Here is a 7,430-nt window from a genome sequence, read left to right as displayed (position 1 = left end):
CAAATTGCGCTCCCCTATCAGACACAATGTTATGAGGAATTCCATGTAACCTCACCACATGACAATTAAACAACCTGGAGAGTGTCTCCCATCAGGTAACCCTGACAAAGGAACAAAATGAGCCCGTTTACTGAATCGGTCAACCACCCAAATAACAGTCTTCCCACCAGACAGAGGCAAATCCATGATGAAATCCATGGACAGATGAGTCCACTGTCGTTCTGGAATTGGCAATGGGGCTAATACACCGGCCGGCCGCTTATGACAGACTTTAGCGTTTGCACAAACTTCTCAAGTGGATACAAAATCTTTAGGTCGGTTTCACATCTCCATTTTTTTCCAGTACCGGAGCTATCCGTGTTACGTGTTGCATCCGTGTGCTGTCCATGTTTATCATCCGTGTGCTTTCCGTGTGAATATGTACTGGAAGTTACAATTTGTTTCAGAAATGATAATTTTATCTATAATTAAATGGTTTGATATGGAAAAGGTGTGCCAATTTAGTAATTAGGTACTAAAATCCTTAAAAGCACCATTAGCTCACACATTTATGCTTTGGCTCGTGTGTTAGTAGTTCTGTGGTTTGACAGATATGTCTGTTTCCAATGAGGCGTTGTTGTGGTTGGACTGGCTTCTGTCCCGTCGCTTTGTGGTTCTGCGTCATATTCTTGGTGAAGAACCACGGCGTCCCAAACACTATGGGTTCACCCTCTCCTCTTGCAACGTGGGGCATATGGACATTTTCATACATTGGAAAATAAACTTCGCAAATATACAGCAAAGTTTGTGGCTTTCTGTCGCCTGTCCATGTGTTGTTTGGACAAACGTCTGGAGGATTTGTGTCCTTTCATACTTAGACAAGACACCTGCATGAGACTAAGCATTTCTCCAGAGGAGCGTTTGCTAGTAACCGAGGTAAGTTTCTTCCTCACTCATTTTTTGATAACCCCTTAACTATGTTTGCCAGTGAACATTATTTATTAATTGTAATGTACACGCCCGGGCTGAGCGGCGTGTGCGTGTGATTCCACTGGACCGTGCCGGAGAGTGAATGCCTGGAGGGGCGTAACTAGGTATTCACCCGATCCGACCAGGGTCGCACGACGGCATACGACGCCAGTGCACCAAGGAGGAACCGAGTAGAGGGACCAGGTGCTACTCCAGGACAGACCCCGGACACGGCTGTTGACCCACACAGGGGAATACAGGAACAGACTGGTGGGTATAGGCAGGCACGACTGGTATGCAGGCAGGCGGGTATGCAGGCAGGGGGGTACAGGCAAGCACGGCTAGAGTGCAGACAGGGAGGCACTAGCAGGTAGGAACACAGGCGGGATAGGACCCAGTACACACTGGGACTCAGGAACAGAACCACAGATGTGGCGGACAAACACAGCAGAGTGAGGCCGCCCAGAGAGGTGAGCGAGAGCAGGGCAGGACGAGACCGCCTGGAGCGGTGAGCAAGAGTAGAGCAGGACGAGGCCGCCTGGAGCAGTGAGCAAGAGGTCAGAGCTGAGCGAGACTGCCGGAGCAGTGAGCAAGGAGACAGAGCAGAGCGAGACTGCCGGGGCAGTGAGCAAAGGAGTCAGAGCAGAACGAGACTGCCGGAGCAGTGAGCAAAGGAGTCAGAGCGGAGCGAGACTGCCGGAGCAGTGAGCAAAGGAGTCAGAGCGGAGCGAGACTGCCGGAGCAGTGAGCTAAGGAGTCAAAGTGGAGTGAGACTGCCGGAGCAGTGAGCAAAGGAGTCAGAGCGGAGCGAGACTGCCGGAGCAGTGAGCAAAGGAGTCAGAGCGGAGCGAGACTGCCGGAGCAGTGAGCAAGGCAGAGCAGGCTAGAACCGCCGGAGCGGTGAGCAAGGCAGAGCAGGCTAGAACCGCCGGAGCGGTGAGCAAGGCAGAGCAGGCTAGAACCGCCGGAGCGGTGAGCAAGGCAGAGCAGGCTAGAACCGCCGGAGCGGTGAGCAAGGCAGAGCAGGCTAGAACCGCCGGAGCGGTGAGCAAGGCAGAGCAGGCTAGAACCGCCGGAGCGGTGAGCAAGGCAGAGCAGGCTAGAACCGCCGGAGCGGTGAGCAAGGCAGAACAGGCTAGAACCGCCAGAGTGGTGAGCAAGGCAGAGCAGGCTAGAACTGCCGGAGCGGTGAGCAAGGCAGAGCAGGCTAGAACCGCCGGATCGGTGAGCAAGGCAGAGCAGGCTAGAACCGCCGGAGCGGTGAGCAAGGCAGAGCAGGCTAGAACCGCCGGAGCGGTGAGCAAGGCAGAGCAGGCTAGAACCGCCGGAGCGGTGAGCAAGGCAGAGCATGCTAGAACCGCCGGAGCGGTGAGCAAGGCAGAGCAGGCTAGAACCGCCGGAGCGGTGAGCAAGGCAGAGCAGGGGGGACAGGACTCTGTTCACACGGAACAGACAGGAAGGGAAAGGCAGAGCCAGATACCCACAGGGTACTTGCAGTGAAGTAGCGAGTGGACCACAAACTCACAAACGGGAGTACAGAGACAACAAGCAGGAGTAAGGTACGAGTTCAGACTCTGCAGAAAAAGGAAAGGTACGGACATAGAGAAACACGGGAAAACAGGCTAGAAGAGTATACAGACAAGAACAGACACAGTAGCAAGATACAGGAGCGGGTCTAGGTAGCAGCCCCTAGAAGGCGGGAGGAACAGGCTAGGAGCGTGTTCAGACAGGACAGGCAAGATACAGGAGCGGGTCTAGGTAATCGGCCCCTAGAAGGCAGGAGGAACAGGCTAGGAGCGTGTTCAGACAGGACAGACTAGATACAGGAGCGGGTCTAGGAATGCAGCCCCTAGAGGGCGAGAGGAACAGGCTAGGAGCGTGTTCAGACAGGCCTGGAAATACAGCCTCCAGGATAGGCAGACAAGAGAACACAGAACGGACCTGGCACATTCAGAGTGCAAGAGCACACTAAATGAAACACAATGCTCAGGCAGGGATTGATTGGAGCAGCTGGTTAAATACCAGGTGACAGACAGCAATAGGCTGAGGACGCTCAAGGGGTGTGACCCACAGCAGGTACAAAAAGCAGGAAGTGATCGGGCGCCGCCCTTAAGCAGCAGAAACAGACACAAACAGACAGCATGGAGGGAAGCCAGAGAGACATTCTGGACTGGAGATCAAGTGCGCGCTCTTGCACAGTGGGAGATGGACCACAATGCAAGGACGCCACCAGGTATGTTACATTAATGCTGCCCATGTTTTATTAATCTCCAAGGTTAAAGTTTACAAATGCAACCACAATTATTTGCATATGTGAAATGATAGCGAAGCTAAGGCCATTCCCCTCCCCCACATGTGTTATTCATCATTTGGCAGCTCTCCAGTATATGTCACACCTGTGTGCTTCCTTCATAGTTGTGGTTTCTGTTCTGCCCAAACACTGGCCATGTATTGAATATGGTTGGATGTGAATTTTTGGGGATTACATTTTCTGCCTATAATATGTTTTCACTATATTCCACATTTTATAACCCAATCAGTGTACATTGCTTATTTGTGAACTGAAATCTTTTGGTCATTATGTCTGAATTTGGTTTTTAAAATGTTTTTATTAGTAATTTCAGATTCCTGGCTACTGGCAATTCCTTTAGTTCCCCCCATTTCCAGTTCCTCCTTGGCACTTCGACAATTTCACAGATTGTGCGGACAACCTGTGATATTATTTGGGACAAGCTGAAGAGCCGGTTGATGCCTCAGCCAACAGCACATGACTGGGTGAGGATTGCCCAGGGGTTCATGGAAGCAGCACAGTTTCCCAATTGTATAGATGCACTAGATGGGAAGCACATTCGTGTCAAGAAGTCGCCAAACTCAGGCTCATGATTCTTTAATAAATTACATTTTTTTCTCAGCAGTGCTGCTGGCTTTTGCTGACAGATGCTCGTATTATTCGCTCCTCCAGATTTGCAAGGCGGCTTGCTGAAACGAATGCCAACCTTCCCCAGCCATGTGCACTTCCAGGAGCCTCTGGTCCACCTGCACCATTTATTATGGTTGCTGATGAGGGTTTTGTGCTCTCTAGCCATGTTTTGAGGCAGTTTGCGTGGAGAGTTTGGAGACACAGAGGCGCATTTTTATCATGCGATTGACGAAAGCCTGTTGTTTTGTTGAGCGTGATTTTGGATTGTTAACCTCTAAGTGGCGTATATTTGACAGTGCTATACAAAGGCATCCTGCCAATGTCAAGGCAGCCATAAAGGCAAGCATCCTCTTACATAACGAACATATGAATCATCCTTGGATGATGTTGAGGATGTGAGAATGTTCAGCGTGCTATTACCACACGTTATTCAGCGTGGTCCACAACCTGGTCCCTCTGGCCTTCGAGTCAGGAATATATTTTGTGATTATTTTATGTCACCAGAGGGTAGTGTCCCATGGCAAATAGAGTGAAACAAATAATGTCAACATTAGATAGAATTGTAGGTAAAGGTTTTTTTTAATTGGCTTTGTTTCAAAATTGCTTAGAAACATTAGTTAGGGACTCGCGAGACAATGAGGATCCTTGACGGGGGTTGTGAGCTTATTTTTGTTTGTGGAAAAGGTTACACACTCTTCACAAAGCCTTCCTCTTTCCCAGACAAAATAACAAATACCTCATTTCTAAATTTAACATAAAATAAAAAAACAAAAAAAAATTAACTTAACCAAATTTTCAATTAGTTATTTTTCAACTAGGCTGATATCTGTGTTTACATAATAAATGTTTTAATTACCACAAATGTCTGTGTCATTGAAGCATCGTCTGATCCATTAACCACTTCGCGCCAGAGCCTGTTTTTGCCTTCTTGACCAGGCCAATTTTTTCAATTATGACCACTGTCACTTTATGAGGTAATTACTCTGGAACGCTTCAACAGATCCCCCTGATTCTGAGATTGCTTTTTCGTGACATATTGTACTTCATGATAGTGGTAAAATTTCTTTGATATCACTTACGTTTATTTGTGAAAAAATCGGAAATTTGGCGAAAATTTTGAAAATTTTGCAATTTTCAAACTTTGAATTTTCATGCCCTTAATAGTGTTGAGCATTCCGATACTGAAATATCGGGTATCAGCCGATATTCGCGGTATCGGAATTCCGATACTTAATTCCGATACTTTTAGAATATCGTATACCGGAATCGGAAGTTCCCATAATGCAATGAGCCAGTTTCATTTTATTCAGCCAATGAGGATCCTAAGAAGTGTAGGCACATCCTGTTAGGCATGTTGACTAATGGCATGGCTGTGATTGGCTGCTGAAATGATGTCATGATGCACAATAAAAGCCGCCGCCGCCATTTTGAGCTCACTCTGCTGTGAATTCAGTTAGGGATAGGATGCTGTTGTTCTGAGGAACAGTTTTAGCTACCTATTTGGTCTATTCTGCTTTACCCAAGCTACTTTCTAAATCACTGTGCCTTGCAGTGCTAGTGCACAGTTCTCTGTGCTGTTCACCGCTGTCTGCAAGGTCTGTGTGTGTGAGTGCAGCTCACCCTGTAGTGTGTGCTTCAGCCACGTCTGGTTGTAGTGCACTCAGTGTGTGTCACTGCCTCATACATTGTCCTTTTTTGCTAATTGATAATTTTTCATGATTTCTCCTATTAGTGTGGTGGTTCCATCCGTATTCAGCTAAATTGGTTCCAAACACACTATATAGGAGTAGATGGAGAATTTTTTTTTTGTCTTGCAGCGCTAGTGCACAGTGCTCTGCATCTGTACTGTGCACCGCTGTCTGCAAGGTCTGTGTGTGTGAGTGCAGCTCATCCTGCAGTGTGTACTTCAGCCACGTCTGGTTGTAGTGCGCTCAGCGTGCGTCACTGCCTCATACATTATCCTTTTTTGCTAATTGATAATTTTTCCTGATATCTCCTATTAGTGTGGTGGTTCCATCCGTATTCAGCTACATTGGTTGCAAACACACTATATAGGAGTAGATAGAGGAGCCTTTCTGCAGCATTGTGCCCTGCAGCCCCAACCAGATTAGTATTAGCCTATTTTTTGTAGCCTCATCTATTGCATTGTAGGTTACCTTCCTACATTGTAATAGCTACAAAAAGTTTGTGATACTATTGGTATTACATCTTTGGGCACACCCAGTGTCTTTTTGTGACAAAAAAAACCTAAATAAAGTTCACCAAACACTCCACTTTATAGTTGTGTAGGCCACATTAGCTCATATTAAAGTCTAGTCCACACTTTATAAAATTAGTGTTTCTTATACCTGTTAGCAGCTGTTCAGGAATAAGCACACTAAGCCCTTAGTACTTTTCTGCCTATATTTACCAGTCTACCAAGATGAAGAAGGCAGGGAATAAGGCATGTGGTCGTGGTCGTGGGCGTGGAGGTTCTGCAGGGAGAGGACGTGAGGATTATGTGCCTGCAGGGAGAGGACGTGGAGATTCTGTGCCTGCTGCGGGCACCAGTGACTCAGCATCCCACAGTTTTAACAGGGAACAGTCCTTTATGCGCAGCTTTGTAGGAGCTAGCCGTACCCCACTGCTGTGGGAGGACCAAATTGAAGCCGTTGTCGGATGGATGGCAGCTAACGCATCGACTTCAATTAGTTCCAGATCCTCTCAGGTCCTGAGCACTGAAGAGCACCAATCTGTCTCTTCACCACCTGCCAAATTGCCCAGGCAGTCAGAGAGCCCTGGACAGGAGCCATCTCTACTTCTGTTCTCTGAATCTCTTGGCTTGGAAAGAGGGGGCCAGCCAAGCAGAATTCTAGAATTTAAAGAAGAGGTAGTATGCAGCGATGCGCAACTGCTTTGTCTCTCTGAATCTGAAGAGGTGGGTGGGCCAGTGCCTATGGTCAACACACCTCAGTACGCATCTGATGATGAGACTCAGGTGCCACTTTCTGGTGCGTACTGTGCTCTCGAGACTACCCAGGAGAAGCAGTTGTTTGAAGAGGGTGGTGTAGATGATGAGGTCCTTGACTCGTCATGGCGTGATGGACAGGAAGGTGGTGGAAGCAGCTCTGAGGAAGAGATTCCCCGAACGGCCCAAAAAGGAGGGAGAGGGAGGGGGCAAACTTGGTTGCCTGTAGCCTCCACTTTGGCACCCATTAGGAGCATGGCTCTTCCAAAATCCAAAGCGGGTGCTCCCAAGACTTGCAGTGCCTGGTCCTTTTTTGACACAGTTGCAGATGACATTTGCTTTGTCAAATGCAAGCTGTGTAATCATAAGGTGAAAAGAGGGAAAAGTGTCAGCAACCTCAATAACACAAATATGTGGAAACATGTGCGGACCAAGCACGTGGTGGAGTTACAAAAACACACTGAAGACCTAGGCCAACCTACAGCGCCACCTACCACCTCTTCAGCTCGTGTTGTAGCCTCTTCCTCCAGCTCACACACAGCTGGTTCGGCTTCCTCACAGGATCGCCATGGAAGAATCTCTGGCACTGTTGTACAGAGACACAATGTAATTCCA

General features: G+C 48.1%; 1 pseudogene; it reads left to right on the top strand.

The window, feature by feature from the left end:
• Positions 1–605: 605 nt before the first annotated feature.
• Positions 606–4,267, top strand: LOC141213606 (uncharacterized; annotated as a pseudogene).
• The last annotated feature ends 3,163 nt before the right edge of the window (positions 4,268–7,430 follow it).

This window comes from Phyllobates terribilis, unplaced genomic scaffold (assembly GCF_046119375.1).
Source record: "Phyllobates terribilis strain yellow unplaced genomic scaffold, ASM4611937v1 Scaffold_200__1_contigs__length_3551848, whole genome shotgun sequence".
In the NCBI taxonomy this organism is placed as follows: Eukaryota; Metazoa; Chordata; class Amphibia; order Anura; family Dendrobatidae; genus Phyllobates; species Phyllobates terribilis.
This window is presented reverse-complemented; position numbering and strand designations above follow the sequence as displayed.